The 23,584-nt window shown below is 41.0% G+C and overlaps 1 protein-coding gene across 2 annotated transcripts in view; it reads left to right on the forward strand.

Annotated features, from left to right (window-relative positions):
- LOC131246240 (stemmadenine O-acetyltransferase-like) overlaps positions 1 to 23,584 on the forward strand; it is a 43,925-nt gene that overhangs the window by 15,598 nt on the left and 4,743 nt on the right. The window contains exon 1 of one of the 2 annotated variants that reach the window (XM_058246165.1): positions 20,864 to 20,994. The exons of the other annotated variant lie outside the window; for it this stretch is intronic. The gene's annotated coding sequence lies outside the window, so the exon portion shown is untranslated. Of the gene's footprint in view, positions 1 to 20,863; positions 20,995 to 23,584 lie in introns of those variants that run through there. 2 annotated transcript variants of the gene reach the window in all.

Consider the following 23,584-nt stretch of genomic DNA (forward strand, 5'->3'; position numbering starts at 1 on the left):
TGCTACTGGTGCTTTGGCGGATGAGTGGGTCCTGTATCTCTATGGTTGTCGATGCTGATGAGAGCTACTAGAGGAGACTTGCCTCTTTCGGCCTCTCCTCTGATCTCGATCGCTTTGTGAGCCGGCCCACTCAGTCTCGTAAATCTGGGCCCTCCGCACTACTGCCTGAAAAGTCGGGAGCTCATGTCCAATAACACGACCTTTCAGACTGTAACGCAAGCCATTCTCGAAACGGTGGGCCTTCCGCCCCTCATCATCAACTAGATACGGTGCAAACCTCGATAGGGCCACAAAACGAGCCGCGTACTGTGCCACGGACATGTCCCCCTGCACCAGAGTCTCGAACTCTAACACTCTCTGACGACGAATGTGGTCAAGGAAGTACTCTTGCTTGAATTGGTCAATGAAATCCTCCCATGTCCAGACATAATCAGGCGCTGTAACACAGGTAATGGAGGTCCACCAGTGCTCGACCTCTCCCTGGAGAAAAAATACGGCTAACCAAACTCGCTGTTGGGTCGTACATGCCATGGTATCAAAGATCTTCTCCACATCAGAGCGCCACCTCTCAGCTACTGTCGGATCTGGCTCACCCTGGAAACGCGGAGGTTCGAGCTGTCTGAACTCATGAAGAAGGGCGCTCGCACACTCCTGCTCAGCCTGAGTTGGCAAAACAACTAGGCACCTGCCCTGTCCCTGAAGTGCGGCTGTCACAACCTTTAACATCTGCTATAACTGAGAGGCACTCACAAGTATGTTCGGATCCACACAGGTCTCAGGTGGAGGAACCATATCCTCAGGCCGGGGAGCAGGGATCTCTAGGGGTGGAACGAGAGTCGCAGGTGGTAAAGCTGGAGCCTCAGGTAGTGAAGCGGGAGTCAATCGGGTTACTCTCCTGCGTAACATGTCCTATTGAAAAGAATAAAGGTGCCTATCAATCTTTGAAAACTCCCAAAGGCACGCTAGGGGACTAAATTGGAAGGTTACGCACTTGGAACCTAATTAACCTAAACTCATATTAGATATGTGATATTGTTCTGAGTTGTTCCCAAGTTATACTTCGATACCAACTTCTGTCAAGCCTCGAACTCGGAAACCGGGCTCACAAAATTCTTGATCGCTGAATCCGGCCCCGACAGCCTCTATAGTACCCCATTCTCGGCTCCCGGCACCCATACACCAGGTTCCGATCCTGGGATCCTATAAGGAGGATTTCAAACATGATTTTGTTTCAGTATAAGTATAACCATAAGCATAACCTACGAACAATAATGTAACGCCCTGAAATTCGGGGGTCGAGCATAACTCAACTCCCGAGTTCCAAAACATCACTTATGCAACATATTTAATGATGAATGTATGTTGGCTGTATTAGTGCATAAAACATGGAATAGATTAAGCCAAAACACAGATATGATTTAAGGATAAGTAAATAAAGCAAGCGGAAGACTTATAGAAAAATATGTGTACAAGTGTAAATCCCTGAAGTCCATATACAACCAGGTCGCATGAAAGTGTTACTTAACAAAATCATAAGTATCAAGTTACATCATTTAAATTCCCAAAAATAATCCTAGAGATCCCGCGCATCAGACCAAGGCTCGCTAGAACCCATCTGAAAACTGCATATAAGAGAAGGCAGCCTCATCATTATCCAGCTCCCGCTCTGCCTCAGAAGTCGCATCCACATCTGCAACATCAGAGCCTAAGACAGAGTCTGGTGGGTGTTTAACGCTGCCCCAGAAACGTGGGAGTGAGTGATTAACTCAATGGAACAATAAGGCACTGGTTAACATGTTATCAGTTCAATCAAACAGTAATGATAAGGCAGAACAATTAAATAAATCCTAAGTACTCTTGTTAATGCAAGGATGTATGCAATATGATGCGTGCCTTCACGCGTACACCCTCAGCGTCTTCATCTTACATTACGCATGACATCACCTCAAAGTGCGCCACATCTACAAAACACATGCAAATGCGGTACATGGATATGATTACCAAGTTGTTATTAGTCCATTTCATACAGCAGGATTGGGAAGCTAAGATACCTTCCTCATATCACCATCCAAACAGTAATCCATACTAGGGTCGTCAATCCTAGACATCTCATACGATCATTTGTTTGAGGTCGTAGCAAAGGGCTCGTCACCAATCAATGCACGCCATTCATGCCCTTACTACCACAGTTCGGCTCGTCACCTCCTTGCGGTATCCAGGTATACTCGAGGTCACTACAAAGGGCTCGTCACCAATCAATGTAGGCCGACAGCACGAATATAGTGTCCCATACCACCATAATCGGCTCACGAGTTGAGTTGCTCACTGGTCACTACGGGGAGGCTCGTCACCCCAGCGTAGGCCGACAGCTCGACCACGGTGTCCCATACCACCATGTCCGGCTCATGAGTCTTAACGGATCGAGGTACCATGGTTAATAGGATTTCACTGGTAAGTTCGGTACCCTAGATTCAAGCAGTAGCGTCCATACATGGTGAACATACATCGGACAATCGGGTTACTTGACGAACTCGACTAACACGAGCGCACGTTGAGTTGAGCGACATAGAGTGCGCAAACACTCCGCGTGGCCAAACCACTGCCGACAACTCTAATACGGCTCGGGTTCGTCTAATACGTCCTATGTGGCGAAAGCAACCTCAACCACGAACATAGAGTCGATTACCGATTTCCTGGACTAATGCATAGTCCCACACACCTTACACTACAACAGATATTCATATGGAATTAAAAGCAGTAATTGAGCAACAACTTAAATCATGGTACATACGCATCTGAAGAATCTCAACTTAACATAAATGTAAGCATAGGTAATGCTTGAATTTAAATAACATGGAATGTAACTTGCATAAAGGAAATCATGCACATCAATAGGAGTGTTGAGAATCACTTCTCAACGCCCGCAATTAGTGTAATAAATTACACTTTAGATCATTCATGCATTTCTACAAACACTTAGCATACATGGAACAACATACATGACGTATGTTGAAATACATGCATTTTGACAATTCCTTTTACCAAGGAGTTGTCATACATGCATCTAGCATACATACATGACAAATAATTATGGCAAACATAAGTGCATATTTTATACGTATACGGTACTTTATAAATACACATAGAATACACAAATCTCAATATAGCACATGCATATCAGGAAAGCAATGTAAACACAATATTTGGCATGTGAAATCTCATCCATAACAAGAATAAATCATTAACTGGGATTGAAAGCCTTGAAAACCATAACCTATACACTTAAAGTCCGCACCTTAAGCAAGGAAAGAAACACCGAACTGATTTAGACGAGTTGTCTTCGTCAACGGCGATAGAATACCCTAAAACAAGGATAGAAATGAGATACAACAACACCAAGACTAATCTAAGCTCTAACACAGATTAGGGTTAGATTAACTTACCCCAAAATGAACTCAGAATCGTCAGAATAACGATTCAAAGTGATGGTTCAAAGATGAAGAAGAACAAGGAAGAATTCAAGATGATTCACCAACTTATCTCTCTCACTTTCTCTATCTTTTCCACTCTCTTTCCAAGCTAGGGTTAGAGAAAATTCGTATGGAAAAGAGGGCTAGGGTTTAAGGACTGTATATAGGCCTAACTTTGATGAAAATAACCCCAGGGATAAGGTATACTTAGGTTATAACCAAAGCATGCCTTTCTCGATCCAACGAAGCACTTCTGGTGGGCCTATAACCACGAAAGGTCGGACTTAAGCTCCTTGACCATGGATCTAGGTCAAGCTGAGTTTTCATACCGACCGGCTCTTCAGATCAGCCGTGGCGGACCACACTCAATTCAACGATCACGGAATCTCGATCAGGTCCACAAGCACTAGGATATGCCTGGGCCACCTTCCCTGATCAGAGGGTGAAATTGGGTCAGAATCCAACGGTCAGATAGCTTAAAATCGTCGCGCAAGCGACACAACTCAGATTTCATAAAAACTTAATAAATTCCAACCGTTCTCACACTCTTCACTCCGAACTCAAATAAATCGACCCAGAACATCACATGGACTTGATTTTTGAGGTGATGGTCAAGCCCAACTCGGTGACCGTAACAGCCTATGATCATCGCCATCGGACTTCCGACGCGCGGTCCAGGTCCGATCCAGATCTTCCAAAAATTCCCCAGAACAACTGGATTTAGCGATGGATCTCAGATTTCAGAGTAATGTAGCGCTAACTAATCTACAAGTTTAGAGCATGCAGATACAATTTAAAGTGATTGATGCGAATTTCACAAGCAATCGAGTATAGCGCTAATTACCCCAAAAACAACTACTTAAGGAAAGATTAGCACAAAAATTCTAAGGTCGTTACAAATAACCACATGAATACCATTAATCCACTATGGTAAAAAACTTGAGTATAATGCGTATGAAAGGGAAATACAATATAATGAAAGTAACAAAAACTCTAAAAGCTCGGCTGCACACTCCAACTACGATGAGGCTATGACTGCGTCCTGGCGTCACCTGCATGCATCAATCGTGCATAAGCTTATAAAAAGCTTAGAGGGTGGTGTAAGTGTGTGCGCAATATGAGCGTGCTCAGAATACAAGGTCAGAGTAATGCGGAATCATGCTGACGAGTACATGAATGCAAGCAGCCGTACCAAGGCTATGCGATGCAAGATATGAATGCTATCGGCCATATCAAGACCATGCAATGCGAGATGCAACTCAATCATGTCAATCCTTATCCACAATATCAAATGTCAGTACAGTTCTCATTCTGGATAATCACCGGGGTTTAGTACAGTCCAAATGGCACTGCCCCTCTCCCAGCTGTATAGTCCAAGTGAGTGTAAGAAACCTCACTATCCGCCTGGCCAATAATCTGCCAATACCTATCCGGCATGTCGATAGCGGACCCATTCATGAGCTGGTCAAACTCAGCCTAGTAATGCCCCCTACCCTCGGGCGAGTAAGGTCACACCACTTTCCAACCGACCACGACACAGTGGGAGACGTGACCTCCTCATATTTGGCTCTCGTGCGCTCATATATCCACTCGGTCTTGACGTTGGAGTCATCCTCTGGTACCATCGGGTTTAGGAATTTTCACCCAGGGACATCTATGGTGCCCCGATACTAGAAACAATATTTTCGGTATCCAATCCAGCCATCCACGATGTGTCTGTGGAGGCTATGACCCTAATGTTGCTAGGGCATAAAATAATCATAATCACACACATGCAAGTATATGAATCACTCTACCAGACATGCAACAATCCTGCACATACTGCGCGCTCATGTAGGGCAACTCCGCCTATCAGGGAGCCCATAAACAATCTGCCTGAAGGCATATGCTAGGATCAGTCACTCCTCATATCAGGCATACATATGATGCATGTGATCATGAATCATGGATCTATACTAAACATGTTATATGGTGATGGGCTCTACTTATAACAAAGATGGGCCTATATGGCCTACACACTACAAGTATGGGCCTAACAATGGCCCTAGGGAGAGTGACAATGTGGACGTTTAACCAACATCATCCTTACAATGTGGACGTCAAACCATCATTGCTCCCAAGGCATGGCCCGCCAAAACATCATTACATAAACCATGGTGGAATCACACATTGCAATGAGCCTTATGTACATCCCGTTGGGCCTCGACCCATGGGCCTCAGGTACATCAAATGGGCCGCATCACATGGGCCTCATATATATCAAGGTGGGCCTCAACAATGGGTCTCATATATCACATCGGGCCTATTTAAATGGGCCGAACCAATGGACTGAATCATCTGGGCCAATCAAATGGGTCGAATCAGATGGGCCGATCAAATGGACCGAATCATCTGGGCCAATCAAATGGGTCGAATTAGATGGGCCAATCAAATCGGCCGAATCAAATGGGCCTCATGTATACCAATCAGGCCCACCCTTATGTGCTTTGAGATCCAACCTATTCATAATTTGACATAGAGATAAATGAACTGAAAATAAATACAGTTTAATTGAAAACTACTATTTAAATGGTGGGGACCACTTGGACTTTAAATCTAATCCATTCTTTTACTCAAGCCATAAAAATGATATCTTGATATGGTTGGACGGTTCAGATGCAAGACATGCATCATGGTGGGTCCCATGAATGAATGGCGTGGATGAAGCAGGTGGGGCCACAGAGCTTGCTGACACCACTACAACAGTTATATAGCTAGAGTGAGGTACACCAGCCGTCCCACCCTGGGACAGTATGGGATACAATACATACATCAGTGGGTCCCACGTGGGGCCCACCATAATGTTTATCTACCATCTAAGCCATTGACAAGGTCACACGAACCTTGATAAAGAGGGAAAACAAATTTTATAATGATGCAAAACTCCAATGACACCCAAGAGGGTTTCAATGGCAGACGTTCAATCCAACTATTCCTGTGACGTGGGCCTCCTGAGTCACGTATACGGCTGATTTTTGGGTGGCCCATAGCTAGGAGGGAGGCCCACCAAATGCACGGTATTGATGTTCAATTCACATCATGGTGGGGCCTGAGGTGGGGCCCACTGACCATCGTCCGTGCAAAGCAGTGGACGTTGCTTGCTGCAACGTCTAGAGATGTTGATAACAACAGCGTCTGCTGTTGCATTTTTTTTTATTTTCTGTTTTCGGGTGGTTTTTCATGGTTGGGGCCCGCATCTGGGAGATCTAACCCACTGGTTGGGTTCTATGGCTCATGACGGACCAAACGAGCCCAATATGCGATATATTTTGGCGGGTAGAAACATCAAGGTGGATTTCAACGGTGAAATCCACTATTTTCTATGCTATGGCCCACCAGATACTCGGATTAGCTCCATTCTTCAACTCAACGCCTAAAACGAGATGAGAAATAGGATAAATGACGTGGATTATATACATGCATCAAGGTGGGGCCCGCATGAGCGGCCCGCCCAAAAGTTTGGAATCAAGCTAATATTTTTTAGTTTTCAGTTCACGTCCAGTGTCTTTAGACGCTGGACGAACGGCTGACGGTGGGCCTCACATGTATGTATGGTTTGATGCAACACATGCATCATGTGGTGGGGCCCACATTCACCAGCTTGGTGACGTCAGTACACACACTCCATGCTAGCCGCCGTTGCTAGGGATTGACACCAAGACCTTAAGTGCCGGAACGAGGTATCTCCACTTGGTCTGCCAGTTAAGCTATGAATCTGGGTGAGCACTCCACAGTGGGGTCCCACCGTCCATGATGGACGGTGCGGATAGAACATAGATTAGTGGGGCCCACTTCATTAAAACGGTTAGAGAGAGAGAGGAGGGACCCCGCCACTATGGGCCCTCCATTTCTTACATTGTATGCTTCAGACGGGTCCCACCACATGTGGTCTCAAAAAAAAAAATTAACGGTGGATCACCCACCTATTGGCCTCCTTCTTACTCCCTTGGACTCCTATGCTCCTTGCCTTCACTTTTGATGGTGGTTAATGGACTTTCAATGGTGGGGATGAGAGATGAGAGGGTAGGGAAAGTGGGCCACACTTGGCTTTGGGAGAGAGAGAGCTTAGACATGTGGTGTTGCTTGGGTGGTTTGAGAAATGAGAGAGAGAGAGAGAGGTGATGGGATGATATGGATGGGTGTTGTAAGGAATGGGATGGGGAGGTATGGGTTGGGTTGAAATTTTGTAATAGAGAGATAGGTAGGGGAGAGAGAGTTAACTTGTGAAAATGGAGGGATAGGTGATGTACTTGGGGTATGGCTTGTACTTGACATTGATTGATTATGGGACATGTTGTAGAGATTCCCTCAAAATTCGTAACGCGCGGTGTTTTTCTTGAAATGAACATAGGTCCACATCTTCTAGCACGGGTATCGGTTCGGTACACAAGTCGTGGCGTTGGAACCACGGCGATGGCGCGGTCGCTAAGATATAAGTTTCGGGTCGAGCTAACTTCGGTATGTGGGACTCGGCTTAGGATCACGCGCAAACGTCGACTACAGGTCGAGGGTTGGGGAATTCGACCAGGAGGACCGTGGAAGCATATGGAACGTACGATCTAGGATACGGGTCTTACAATCACGACCCATTGTGGATGACAATCATGACTTTTACCGAATAACTTGTCAATCTCAACCTATGTGGATGACAATCTCGACCCTTACTCAACTCTCTATCAATCACGAACTATTGTAGAAGACAATCTCGACCCATACTCAACTCCCTGTCAATCACGACCCATTGTAGTTGACAATCTTGACCCTTACTCAACTTTTCATCAATTACGACTCATTATGGATGAAAATATCAACCCTTACTCAACTCTCTGTCAATCATGACCCATTGTGGATGACATTCTTGATCCTTACCCAATAGCCTATCAATCTCGACCCATTATGGATGACAATCTCAACCCTTACTCAGCATCATGTCAATCTTAACCCATTGTGAATGACAATATCGACCCATTGTGGGATGACAATCATGACCCATTGTGGCTGACAATCTCGACTCTTACTCAACTCATGTATACATCATCCATGTATCCTACATTCATACACAATCAATTAATCGACATTATCCATCCATCTATTATACATATTCATATACAATTACTATACAATACATCTAGAAGTCAATATAATTAAAGTCTTTGTTTTAGTTTTTTTATCCTAGTTGATTTCTTCTTTTAGGTCGTTTAGTTAATAGGTAGATAGCATCAAAGTTCATTTTTTATTCTAAATAATCGTATGCGAAGGTCTTCCAAAATTTAAAGATATCATCTTACAAAAAAAAAAAATAATAAATAAAATTAAAACAAAATACAAAATATACAATAGTGAATGTAGACTAGTCAAATGTCTACTTACAGGTGTAAACTCAATTTTTTTCCCGCTGCCTAGGAAGTCTATGTATTTAAGCATGAAGTTGTCACAATCATCCTCATTCAATTGCCCCGATCTATCATTTATTATCCTCACTTTTCACCTACTCTCCCAAAAAACATTCCTACCATTAAGAATATGGAACAACCACCTTAACCCTTCTATCAACTGCGCCACATACAAATCATTCTTGCCTTTCTAATCACTATATGCACTGGGAACGAAAACAACCTCTCTTCCTTGGGTAAACGACACAGAAATCAATGCTACTGTCTTGCACTCAGAGGGACATAAATCTATTAAGCACAGTAAATAACAAAATTAGCACGTGTACATTTATCAAAAGAATAATATCATTTAATCTAAATATATGTGCAAATAAGGGCTTACCATTTCATATATCCACCAAGGCTTCCACTTACCAATAACTTCATCCATAGATACAAGGTTGTCATTGACTTTTTCAATCTTCATAATATGTCTATCGTTGTGGTTACCGACGCCATAATTATGCAATAATTCCATCTGAGCTTACATAATTTGCTATTATAATACCAAATTATTATTAGAAACATCAATTAATAAATATTATTAAAAAAATTAAACTACAAGTTAGAATTCCATAATAACGTAAAAAAATGATGGTACAAATGTACAATCTTGAGGATAGGCATGGGGAAATTGAAACCGAGGCTCGGTCAGGTAAGATAAGTATAGATCCACACCAAATGTATTAAGAAAAATGTATCATAAAACATATATTAAGGAAAATGTGTTATAAAATATGTACATGGTCTCATATTAATTAAACAAAAAGAAGAACAAACACTTACTTCAAAATTGACTCAGGAATTTAAGTCATATATGTAATTCAACCACAAAAGCCACTAAGGCTCCCTTACAAGTTTCAAATCATTGTATTCCTCATTTGTCAGGGATATATGCGAATCCATGTATCCCTCAAGAGGATCGATGGTAGGAGAGGAACATAAAGCTTTTTAAGGGGAGGATACCCATTTCAATGGGGTATATTAGTTAGGGCCTCTGGACAGCAACAACCGGAGTAACCACGATTCAATCATAGCCTTCCCACCCGCCTCGTAAACATCCATGTACCAACTACTCTCAGTTATGTCTGCTGGTTGCCTCACTACATCATCCATAACTATAGGTTGGCCAACATATGTTGCGCAGCACGCCAACAACGCAGTGAACCAAGATCAATCACCAGTCTCACCCACAAACGATAAACACAAAGAAATAAAATCTAAAAGTAGAATCAAAGCATACCAAACAAACCACGAGACAAGATATATGTGAAAAAACTCCAAACAAGGGTAAAAAACCATGGGTGCAAACTTCCAATATGAAGAAAACAAGATTACAAGCAATATACTAACCTTTTTCCTTGGAAGTATAGAGAAAACCCTTTACCCACACTTTAGAATAACTCCCATAACCCTAGAAATGCCCTAGGAACCCTTATTTATAGTTTAAGCAACTTCTCTTTCACACCCTTGTAAAACCGACTCAAATTTCAGCGGTCCATATCAAATCAGCAAAACGAATCTGCGTAACCTCGACTGGTCGAGAGGACCCTCGACTGGTCGAGCAGGAGCCTCAACCAGTCGAGCACCTCGGACCCCAAAAATCATAACTCGCTGGACTTTGAGTCAAGCCAGTCCTTAACTGGTCGAGTGGGCCACTCGACCGGTCGAGCATGGCACTCGACTAGTCGAGTGGCCCTGTCAAGATGTGGCTCCACATCTCAACAATCTCCCACTTAGAGACACATCACTATAAATCTTTGTCTTCTATATCTGGAGTACACCACCTCCTTATTTTCAAGCCTGAAGATAAATCAAAGTTGAACAGAGCTTCAGCTTCTCCCATGTCACCCCCTTGGTCAGCATATCCATAGGATTCTCACTTATATGAATCTTCTTTAAAACAATCGATCCATCTTCCAGTAACGAACGTATGAAGTGATATCTGATGTCAATATACTTAGTCCTTGATGAAAGGTTAAATTCTAAGCCAAGTGCATTGTACTCTGACTGTCACTGTACAACTTGTAATCTGCTTGCTTCTTACCCAACTCTTTCATAAAACATTGTATCCACACCATCTCCTTGTACGCTTTTGTAGCTGCAACATATTCTACTTTCGTTGTACTGATAAATACTATCTTTTGTAACTGAGAGACCCAACTGACTGCAACACTGCCCAGAGTAAAGACGTAACCGTAGTACTTCTTCTGCTGTCGATATCTCCTACTAAATCTAAATCTATGTAGCCTTGTAGCTTAATTTTCAATCCGCCATAACACAACCCTACGTCCTTAGTACCTAACAGGTATCTAAGGATCCACTTCACAGCTTCCCACTGTCCCTTCCCGGGGTTGTTCATGAACCTGCTAACAACTCTCATTGCTTGAGCAATGTCTAGCCCCGTGCTCACCATAGCATACACGAGACTGCCAATAGCTGACATGTATGGGACTTTAGCCATGTAGTCCCGTTCCTCCTGCATCTTTGCATCTTGCTCCTTAAAAAGCTTGAAGTGGTTGGCTAATGGAGTGCTAACTGGCTTAGCACCTCTCATACTGAATCGATCAAGTATCTTGGCTATGTACTCTGCCTGTGACAAAACTAGTTTCATATTTTCCCTGTCACGCTTTATCCTCATGCTTAGGATTTGTTTTGCAGCTCCTAAATCTTTCATGACAAATTCTGTAGACAGTTGTCTTTTGAGATCTGAGATGTCCTTCATGCTTGATCCGGTCACAAGCATATCATCAATGTACAAAAGAAAGATAATGTATGACGTATCAAATTTCTTCAAATAGCAACAGTGGTCTGCATGACATCTCCTATAACCATTTCTTAACATGAAACTGTCGAACTTCTTGTACCAATGCCTCGGGGCTTACTTCAGGCCATATAGACTCTTCTTCAGTCTACACACCTTGTTCTCCTTTTCTAGTGCCACATATCCTATTGGCTGATGCATATATATTTCTTCTTTAGGGTCTCCATAAAGAAAGACTGTCTTAACATCTAACTACTTTAGATGGAAGTCCTCTGTAGCCATGATACTCAAGACCATGCAAATCATAGACATTTTCACCACAGGTGAAAATATTTTAGTGAAGTTGATACCTGCCTTTTATTGGAACCCTTTCATAACCAATCTAGCTTTGTAACATTTCGAACCATCATGCTCATCCTTCAGTCTGTATACCCACTTGTTATGAAGAACATTCTTACCCTTAGGTAGAGTGACTAGCTCCCATGGATGATTTGACTCAAGAGAGTCCATCTCATCATCCATGGCCTTCTCCCACTTAACCCGTGTATCTGACTATAATGTCTCTTCAAAACATTCTGGTTCACCATTATTTGTCAGCAGTAGATAATGTAAGGAGGGTGAGTATTGGACAGTAGGTCTCCTCTACCAAGTAGACCTCCTCACAACTGGTGCCTGTGGCTCTGCCTCATAATGCTCTTGTGCGTGATCATCCTGTGGCGCTATAACACCCATGCTCGGTAACTTTTCCAACTCTACGAATTCTTTCTCCTCGGCCTTGTTTTACTTTACACTGTCCTTATGCATCACTTTTTCATTGAAGACTACGTCTTTGCTTCTGATAATTTTCGTATTTTCTGTATCTCAAAACCTGTAGCCAAAATCATACTGCCCGTAGCGTATAAACGTGCACCTCTTGGACTTTGCATCTACCTTGTTTCTATGCTTTGCATCAATGTGAATATATGAAGTGCAACCAAACACTTTGAGATGTGTAAGGTTCACTTCTTTCCCAGTCCACGTTTCTTCTAGTAGCCTATCATCCAATGGTGCTGAGGGACTTCTATTGATGAGATATGCGGTAGTATTCACAACATCTGCCCAGAAGGTCTTGGCAACCTTGCATGTAACATCATGCTCCTGGCGCACTCAAGAATGGTCCTGTTAATGCGCTCAGTTACACCGTTCTGTTGCGGTGTCCCTGAAATCATTTTCTAATGTTTGATTTCATTTATTGCATAATACTCCTCAAACCTCTTATCACAGTACTCTCCCCCATTATCTGATCTGAGATATTTTACTATTTTACTTGTCTCATTTTTTACCATTACTTTTCACTTCTTAAATACATCAGATTTATGCTTTAAGAAATAGACCCACAGTTTTTTATTGGCATCATCAATAAAAGAAACGAAATAACGTGAGCCACCGAAAGATGATACTTGTGCTGGTCCCCACGTATCAGTGTGTACAAGCTCCAATAGATGTGTCTTTGGAGCACGTCCCATTTTCTTGAAACTCACCTTCTTCTGCTTGCTATACACGCAGTCTTCATAGAATTCCAAGTCAATAGACTTCAGTCTTGGTAGCTTCCCTTTTGACAATAACACTTTCATCCATTTCTCACTCATATGTCCCAACCTCTGATGTCATAACTGCCGATTCACTCCAGTTGATGCGATTGCGAGTGAACTATACGATCTTGAAGTCATGTCCAAAATACATTCCTTCTTGCCTCGAGATATCACTAAGGTACTTTTTGTGATCTTCCAGGAATCACTAGTGAAGGTCGTCACATATCTGGTATCGGCCAACTGCCCCACTGAAATCAAGTTCCGTTTTAAACTCGGTACATGTCTAACATCCTTCAATTTCAACATTGTTCCGTCTTTCTGATTTATATGAACGTCTCCCTTTCTAATAATACTGCACGACTCATCATCACCCAGGTAGACACTCCTGAAGTCACCTGACAGATAATGACACAGAACTTCCTTACACGAAGTGGTAAGAAACAAAGCACCCGAGTCTATGACCCAAGACTCATTCCTCGCATTAAGAGACAAGATCAACGCTTCTGTGTCACTCTCCTCAAATAGATTCACCGAATCCTTCTCACCTTGAGAGCTTCTTTCTTATTTCTTAAGCGCCCTATAATCACGTTTCATGTGCCTCTTCTTCCCGCAATGCCAACACCCGTCTTTATCTTTAGGCCTCTTGGACTTCTTCCTTGACTTAAAATGTCCGTGTTTATTTCCTCATTTGTTCAGCGATCTTCCTCTTCCTTTAACGTTTAGAGCATTCCCTGAATCCCGTGAAACTCCCGATGCCTTTCTTCTAGATTCTTCGCTGAGAATTAGACAGGCCACATCATCAAATTTTAGCTTTATCGATGTTGAAGAGTTTCTCACAGCAATCACCAAATGATCCCCACTGTCTGGCAAACTGGACAAGATCAATAATGCCCTAATCTCATCCTCAAAAATAATGTCAATGGATTCCAACTAGCTCGTGACTGTATTGAACTCATTTAGATGTTCAGCCACGCTCACACCATCTGACATCTTCATGTTAAATAGCTGTTTCATAAGATTAACCTTGTTAGACGCTGAGGGTTTTTCATATATCGTAGTTAGGGCTTCCATTAATTCTTTTGTGGTCTTTACCTTGGATATATTGAAGGCGACACTCTTAGACAAAGAGAGTCGGATCGTTCCTAAAGCCTTCCGATCCAATAAAGACCATTCATCATCTGTCATCTTTTCTGGTTTCTTCTTTTTTCCTCTTAGAGAATATAGAGGTCCTTCTGATACAGATAATCCTCCATCTGCATCTTCCAGAAGATAAAGTTTGAATCATCAAACTTTTCAATTCTAGTCTTCCCTTCTTCCGTCATCGCTCCCACTAGAACTAAACCAATAACTCTAATACCAGTTGTTGCGCAGCACGCCAACAACGTAGTGAACCGAGATCCAATCACTGGTCTCACCCACAAACGATAAACAGAAAGAAATATAATTTAGAAGTAGAATCAAAGCATACTAAACAAACCACAAGACAAGATATGCATGGAAAAACCCCAAACAAGGGTAAAAAACCACGGGTGCTAACTTTCACTATGAAGAAAATGAGATTACAAGCATTATACTAACCTTTTCCCTTGGATGTATAGAGAAAACCCTTTGCCTACACTTTAGAATAACTCTCATAACTCTAGAAAAGCCCTAAGGACCTCTATTTATAGTTTAAGCAACTTCCCTTTCGCACCCATACGAAACTGACTCAAATTTCTGCAGTCCGTATCAAATCCGCAAAACGAATCTGCGTAACCTCGACTTATCGAGCACCTCAGACCCCAAAAATCATAACTTGCTGGACTTTGAGTCGAGCCAGTCCTCGACTGGTCGAGTGGCGGTCGAGTAGGGCACTCGACTGGTTGAGCGGCCCTGTCCAAATGTGGCTCCACATCTCAACAACATCATTATCCATAATTGTAGGCTTACCAACAGCCTCATCTACTATAGTTTTGCTCACAGCCGTAAAGGTGTCCTCCCTCATCCTCCAAAACAGTGATCAATAGCCTTATCCATATTTATAGTAGGCTGACCAACAACCTCATCCATGTCCATGAGTAGCCTGGAATGAGTCTCCTCTATGAATCATGGCAATGTATTGATAGCCTGCATTGGAATCACATATTATATATGTAATTTATAACGTGTTATTGAAAATAAAACTAAATGTAATTTCACATACCTTACTAATATGAAACTCCTCCCTCATGAGCTTCATTTTTGCACGTAATGAAGCATTCTGTTTCTTAAGACGCTTCATTTTCTCTCTCAAAGCGTCGACATATTTCATCTCCTCTCTTAATTGTCGCATGTATTTCCTGATGTTTTCAACTCTATGGTCAAAATTCTTTAGAGCAAATCTTGTTTCTTAGTTTGATTGAATACTTTTACCACAAGTTCCTCGATTGAGGCATACAATTCTACTTTTAGTTTTAATGCCTTGCTCACTTTCCCTCTCACTTCCTTAACTTCTTCCTCTCTCATTTCGTCTCTCTCTTCCCCTATCACTTCCTCTCGGACTTTCTCTCTCAACTCATCTCCCACATCCGCTTCCTTCTGAAAAGGCCAAGCTATATGTCCTAGAGGGCCGGGGGGTGAATAGGACAATACCAAATTAAAAATTATAACAGCGGAATTAAAATGAATATGATAGCCAAAGTAAATCACAATGCAGTAAATTAAAGTAACCTCAAAATTCAGATCTTGAGAGGTTGATACAAACGTTGTTCTAAGGACAACCTTACACCAAAAACAGAGTTTATGGTAGGACAACCATATTTCTAGAAAGATCTTTGTATCAAGTCTCAAATCGAAGAGGAATACAAAAAATAAATACAAACTGAATTGAAATAACTTGTAATCAAAAATGTATTGTTCTAGGGACAACCATACACCATAAAAATGGCAGGGCAACCTTGCTGGAACAACTTTCAAATGAAATTGAAAATCAAGCTGATAAAGGAATAATAAAGGAATAGCAGAAAATAAATTCTAAACTATTACAACATTCTCACAAAGCTTGAATTAAATGATTACAACATTCACCACCATAAATACATCCCACAAAAGAATAAAAAATTAGAAGAATAAAACAATCAACCACAACACAAGGGTTTATAGTGGTTCGCCTGTGTGTTCACCAACTGTTATACAACAGCCACACAAAATGCTACTCCACTCCTAATATCCTCACACAGGGGATATTAGCGTTCACTAAAAATAGGTTTTCCCAGGTTCACCCAAAACCCTTACAATTGTGTCTTTGTATGTGGGCTTACACAATTAAAAAAACCCCACTTCTGAGTTTTCCTGGCTCTCCTCAGAAAATCAATACAACAAGATTTTTCTAGCAAATCTTGAAAGAAACCAAAATAGAAAAGGAATTTACAATATGTAAAATACCTGAATATCTCCTTCGTTGTAGCAGCCCGGTAGAACCAAATCAAAGTAGATGATTGAATGTCCAAGTTCAATGTCCAGTACTCGATTACAATGGTTCTAAGTCTAATAGATTTTAAATTAAACCAAATAGGGCTTGCCTTAATTGATTTTGATTCCAAAGAAAGGGAATAATAATTCCTCTTTATCAAATCAGATTGGAATAGTAGAAACAAAATCAATTAAAATAAAGCTAAGGAAAGAGAATACTAAATAAGCACACTTAGCTTAGATGGAGCACAGAATTATCTCTCAGAAGTTCGATGAAGATTGGCTTGAATGAATTAATTAAATCGATAATTTCTTCTGAGATTCGTGCACTATTTATAGGTGAGAAGATCGGGTCTTCGACTGGTCTAAAGTGCTCTTCGACTAGTCAAAGCAACAACAGATATTTGAAAAATCCGGCGGGATATGCTCGACCGTTCTACGAGTGGTCGAAGCTTTCCTACGACTGGTCGTAGGCCCTGTAAAACTTCGCTGGAATTCGAGTCGAAGATTTTCGACTGGTCGTAGATGCAGTCAACACTGTTCCTATGACCGGTCGAACAGATTCCTGGACTAGTCAAAACCTAATAGATTTTATCTGGAATTTGTAACAAACTTACGACTGATCGAGAATTTTCTTAGACTGGTCGAAGCAAGTCTAGGACTAGTCGAAGAAGGCCTAGGACTAGTCGAAGAACAGACCAATCACATGAAAAATAAACATTCGGTTTATGTATCCGATATGACCTACTTCTAAGGTCACCCTATGGTCAATCAAACCTCAATCATGAAGTATGAACATTGAAACATTAGGAACAAGAGACCTTGAAGTATGAGTCTTGAAGTCTTCATGTAGATCAATCTTGAAAGAGTCTTGAGTTCTTTACAAACTGCCTTGAACTCTTCTTGAAGTACAGCTTGAGTCTTGTCTTGTGAGCTTTGCTTGTTGTGAGCTTAGCTTGTTCATGAATGTTGATCCTTGAGAGAGCTTTACTTATGCAAGTTATATATAACATAACAGTGATTTTGGCACCACAAATTTGACAACAGACAGGGATATAAACTATAGCACTTACACCTTCCTCTTTAACTTCTTTTTCTCAGACCTCTTCAACTCATTTTTCATGTTTTTGGCTCACTTGTTTTCTCTTCAATTTCCTTCTAGTAACATATTTTTGGACAACCTTCTCCACCAACTCATCTGTCCTAACTTTCACTCGTTGAGCCTTGTTCTTTGTATAAGCCTCATCTTCTAAGGATTTAATAAACCTGGTCTTTTCTTCATCCTCCGACAGTATAAACTCTGGATTAATTATCACTTGTAGTAGCAATTGTGATTTATTATTTATAATATATAATCATAATGCATTCTTATAACATAATAATAATGAATCACACTTATCGGTACAGTTTTGAAGATCCTTGATATGGATTCATACTGGCCTACTTTGTAAGGATTGCAATTGAGTATTCTAGGAATTCGAATGGGGAATTCTCTTGTAACGCACCCCTATTAGAAGATAACTTGGGGAATCGCTCATATGCCCATATCTATTTAACTAAAAATATGATGCATTAAACATTGGCTAGGACTTTATTGAATATTTTAAAAAGAAGAAACAACAAATAAAGTAGATTCTCTGAATGGAGACAACAATAAGTTACATGTATCGCATACGCATATCTACATATATTGTATGAAGTGGGGACTCACCATTTTCGCCAACATCACCAATTGCATGATTAGCCACATCCCTCAAATATTCGTACCACACACTACTTTAGGGGTAACTATTGAATTGATCTAAGTTATTGACCATTTCAATGTAATTATTTACACAATCATTCTTTAGTAGTGATGCAACTACCAGATTCTCCACACAAATCATAAGTGTCATCTTCACTGCATCCTTGTGTTATTTTTTCCCACGGAATGAGAGATAAACTTCTTTTAAATCATCCTTTGTTACACTTCTTTCTTTCAAATAAGTCTCCATAATTCGTTTTCTTTTCTTTTTCCTTATTGTTTAACCCCATCCAAACTCATTTGATTTAACAGGTCCAAATCTCATACCTCTAATGAGAGCAAAGTCTAGCTCGATCAATCTCATGATGGTGCCCTGAATGTTGAAAGTTAGGTCATTAATATGGCTTTACATTGGATAGTAGATTACTTAACTATAGGCCATCCACTAAGAAATTCAATAGATGTCCAAATATATATATATTCCTAAACATCTATTTTCTAGTAGGATTATTGTCAAAATCATCTAACATGTATTCCTTCAAAAGTTGAATGGAAGACTTAGGAGGGTCTGTTGCCTTCTTGTAATCTAAGAATGTGCTCTTTTCTAATAGGATTATTGTCAAAATCATCTAACATGTATTCTTTCAAAAGCTAAATGGAACACTTTGGATAGTCTGTTGCCTTCTCATAATCCAAGAAGATGGTCCTTCTAGGTTAGTTTCGACTTGCATTCCACCAAGAGTAGATAGTCATCCACTAGATTAAGGGTTGAGGTTGTCATCCATTAACGGTCGAGATTGTCATCCATTAAGGGTCGAGGTTGACAGTAGACAAGACAATGGTTATCATCCAATAAGAATCGAGATTTATAATCTTTCGTTAAGGTGGAGATTGTCACACTGATAACCACAACCATTAGTAGATGAAAATCTCGACCGTGCCAAATATTGAAAACCTCGACCATTATTGTATGCCAACCTCAACAATGCTAAATATTGATAACCTTAACCATACTAAATATTAACAACATCAACTATTATTGTATGCCAACCTCGACTGTGCCAAATATTAATAACCTCAAGCTTGCCAAATATTGACAACTTCGAGCGTTATTGTATGCCAATATCAACCTTGCTAAATATTGACAACCTTGATCTGAAGAAAATGTTGACAACCTTGAGTGTTATTGTATGTCAACCTCAACCATGCCAACTATTGACAACCTTAATTTGAAGTGATACACATTGTCATCATCCTAAAGCACATCATCATAACCCACAATAGAAAAAATAAAATAAAATATTGTCCACATATCTTGGTTTACTATTTATATAATTTTCGGTTGTGAAAAAAGACATTTTATGAAAATACAAGAAGTCGAAGCCGAAGAAGATGATGCCAAAGAAAACTACGGTAAAATAATAGAGCCGAAGGGGGTGGAGGTAGGTCCTAGAGAAGAAAATTCGAAAGAGAGAGGTGAGGTCGAGGTTGGAATTCGAAATGGGGCACGTGGTCGTTTTTTACATTAACAACTCATTACCATAAGACGTCTTTAGGTTCCATTTTTAGCTTTCAATTAAATCCACTTCGTCCATTCTCAATGAAACTTTGAAGAAGGTAAATGGCCAGAGAATGATCGAAATCTTTAGATCTAGTGGCCCACAATACAACAAGACAATAGGCATTGTTCTAGCAAACTGTTAAGCATTTTTTCTCACTGTGGGCCATTGATAGCTTAAAACAACGTGAAGTTTACACATTCTTATGAAAATCATGAACCACAAACATTATCAACGGATTGGATCTACCTTTTGATGGGCCGCGTGATCAAATGGATTGGATCTATCTTTTTTATGGGCATCGGGAAGCATAATGGTTAAAGCCTTTTAGTTACACAAATTTTTGTTGTACCTACATGCAATTAACCAAGAATGGTACACACTCATATCTATAGGGCTCACAATAGTATTTATATGTTATCTGATCTATTCATAATATCACATATACATTAATGAAGGGAAAACACAAATATCATATTTATCGAAAATGTCTATGACCCACCTAGTAATTTTCAAGTGCCACTTATACTAGTTATTGTGGTGTGGTCTATTTCATTTATATGTAAACTTCATTTTTGGGATTATATATCACCGTGAGCTTATACAACGGATGAAATATGTATATACAAAACTTAGAATCAGAAGCCATCATTTCCTTTTCGGGATTTTGACCCTACTAGCTACAGTGTTAGTCTGGTCAAAATCCCTTACTAATTCCAACAGAAATGAAGAAGTTGAGAAAATCAACCTCGTGAGAGGGAAGTGACACCAATACCCCTCTAATGTGGAAACTGATGGGCTAGTGACCCTGCCATTGGTAGGTGCTCCGTGGGCCACCATGTTGTATATGTTTCATCCATGCAGTCGACCCCTTTTTCTAAATCATTTTATGGTATGAACCTAAAAATGAGATAGATCAAAATCTCAAGTGGACCATTACAGGGCCCTCTGCCATTCAGCAGTCGAGTCCTTAGCCATTGCAGAAGGTTGGTCTCTATTTCTTCTTCTTGTTTTTTTTTTTTTTTTCTTTTCTCTCTCGATCACAGGACCCATTAAATGAACAGATATGATATCTTAAATGAAACATGCCAGAGTTAGGAGTGGACCCACCAAAACATCCTTTTAGTTACTCCTTTCGGGCTTGGGGTCGGGTTCAATTCAAGTCAAGCCCTGAATAAACATTCTAGGCCAGACTCGGCTGGTCTAATTTGGCCCATCACACGCCCTGGCTGGGTTTGGGCTCAGGTTAAACACTACAGCCCTAACCGGTCGTTGACACCCATGCTTCTCCCGCTCATTTGCTTTGCAACTGCAGAACCCGTGAACTAAAGTTTTTGACGTGTGGATCTTCTTCGTCCCCACCATAATGTTTGTATTAGATCCACACCGTCCATCCATTTTTCTAGATCCTTTAATTACATTATCCCAAAAATGACTCAGTTTTAAGGCTCAAGTGGACCACACCACATGAAAATGTGGGGATTGATAAATTACTGTTGAAACCATCCTAGAGTCCACCATGGCGTTTATTTGCCATCTAAACTGTTCATTAGGTCAAATAGGCCTGAATGAAGGGAAAACACAAATATCAGCTTGATCCGAGCCTTCTTTGGCCTCAAGAAGCTTTCAACGGTAAGCTCCCAAACTCCACTGTTTCATATGGTGTGGTTCACTTGAAGTTTGTATCTGCCTCAGTTCTCAGTTTTAGTATCATGATCTAAAATGATATTGAAAAATGGATGAACCGTGTGGATCAATACATACATCTTTCTGTGCCCACATAAGTTACACCACGTCAAAACTTTGGTTTCCTCAGCGCATGTCACAACATGCTGGCTGTTACCCTTACCATGCAGGGAAAACCTTGATGATGCATGTGTTATGTATCGGTGCTGTTGATCAATTTTTTTTCAGCTCATTTTAGGACATGATCTTTAACTCAAGTACATCCAAATCTAGCTTGACCATACCAATGGAAAAGTGGTGAACAACGAGAAAAAAAATTGTAGGCCACAAAAGTTTTAGATCAAGCTGATATCTGTATTTTCCCTTCGTCCATGTCTGCTTGACGTTGTCAGTACGTCAGATGGCAAATAAACCGTACGGTGGCCCTACCGTAAGGTGTTAACCGGGTAACACCTAATCCGCTCATGGGACCCCAAGCTAGGTGGGGCCCACCGTGATGTTTGTGAGAAATCAACCCCACCTATCTGCTTTTCTAGATCATTTTAGAACGAGGGCTCAAAAATAAGGTAAATCCAAAACTCAAGTGGGCCACACAACTGGAAATAGTGAGAATTGAACGTCCACCATTGAAACTTTAGTAGGGCCACTGAAGTTTTGGATGAGGCTAATATTTTTGTATTTTCAGTTCATCCAAGTAGGAATGAACTTATGATCAGTACGGATGGTACATAAACATCAGGGTGGATTCTAGGGAGGTTCCACCGGTAAGCATTTCCCTAGCTACTTCCTCTCCTATCGTGCAGCTCACTTGATTTTTAGACCTACCTCACTTTTTCTGCCCATGCCGTAAAATGATGAACAGAGTGGATTTCTCCCGAACATCACAGTAGAACCCACCTAACAAGTTCCTATGAAAGGTTTCTGCAGGCATCATGGTAGACCTGGCCGAATAGAGCTGGGCATCAAGTTGAATTGGAGGGAGTTAGTGACGGCTCAACTCGACCCATTTTTGAAATAGATTTGACCTGAACTCAACCGGCTTGGTACCGAGTCTAGCATGCCTGACTTGATTTGAATCCGAGTCTGATCAAGACTAACTTGGACCGAGTCTGATCCGGTCATAGGTACTGATTCAGGTAAAGTCAACACTGAGTCAGGCCAGGTGTGGCGGGTATCTACTGGCTGAAATCACAACTCATAACCTAAGTGCACTTGCCGAAATTATAGCCTCTCCACCGGCTACATGGCATCTCAAATCTAGGTTATATATATATATATATATGATGAGTTTGATTTTGAATTAAGTCAAGTCAATATTGAGTCAGATTTCGGGTCGAGTTAAGTTACTGGGTGACCTGAACTAGACTCGATTTGAGTTAGGATTGGACAAAGTCTACTCGGTTCGGATCGACTCACCCTCTCAATTCAGGTCGAGTCGGGTTTGAACGAGCCAGACGAGTCGATTATGCTAAATCAAAACATCCCACGTCCAACTCTACCCACAAAATGCTTTTGCAGGCAATTCTCCTTCAGAGGGTGGAGGTGACGGTGAGGAGGGCGAATTAGGTATTACCCGGGTTCCAACTTAGTGGGTGTTATCCTTACCATAGGGCCTACCTCATTATATGTTGTATATCCACTTCGTCCATCCACTTTTACAGCTTATTTTAGTACATTGTTCCAAAATTTAAGTATATCCAAATCTCAAGGGGACCACACCACGAGAAACGGTGATGATTGAATTCTCACCATTAAAAACTTCCCAAGACCCACTGTAAGAAGATCGGTAATGTTTATTTGTCATCTAACTTGTTGATAAGGTCAACTAGAACTCAATGGAGGGAAATTACAAGGATTAGCTTGATCCAAAACTTTTGTGGCCTACAAAAA

Source organism: Magnolia sinica, chromosome 5 (assembly GCF_029962835.1).
Source record: "Magnolia sinica isolate HGM2019 chromosome 5, MsV1, whole genome shotgun sequence".
In the NCBI taxonomy this organism is placed as follows: domain Eukaryota; kingdom Viridiplantae; phylum Streptophyta; class Magnoliopsida; order Magnoliales; family Magnoliaceae; genus Magnolia; species Magnolia sinica.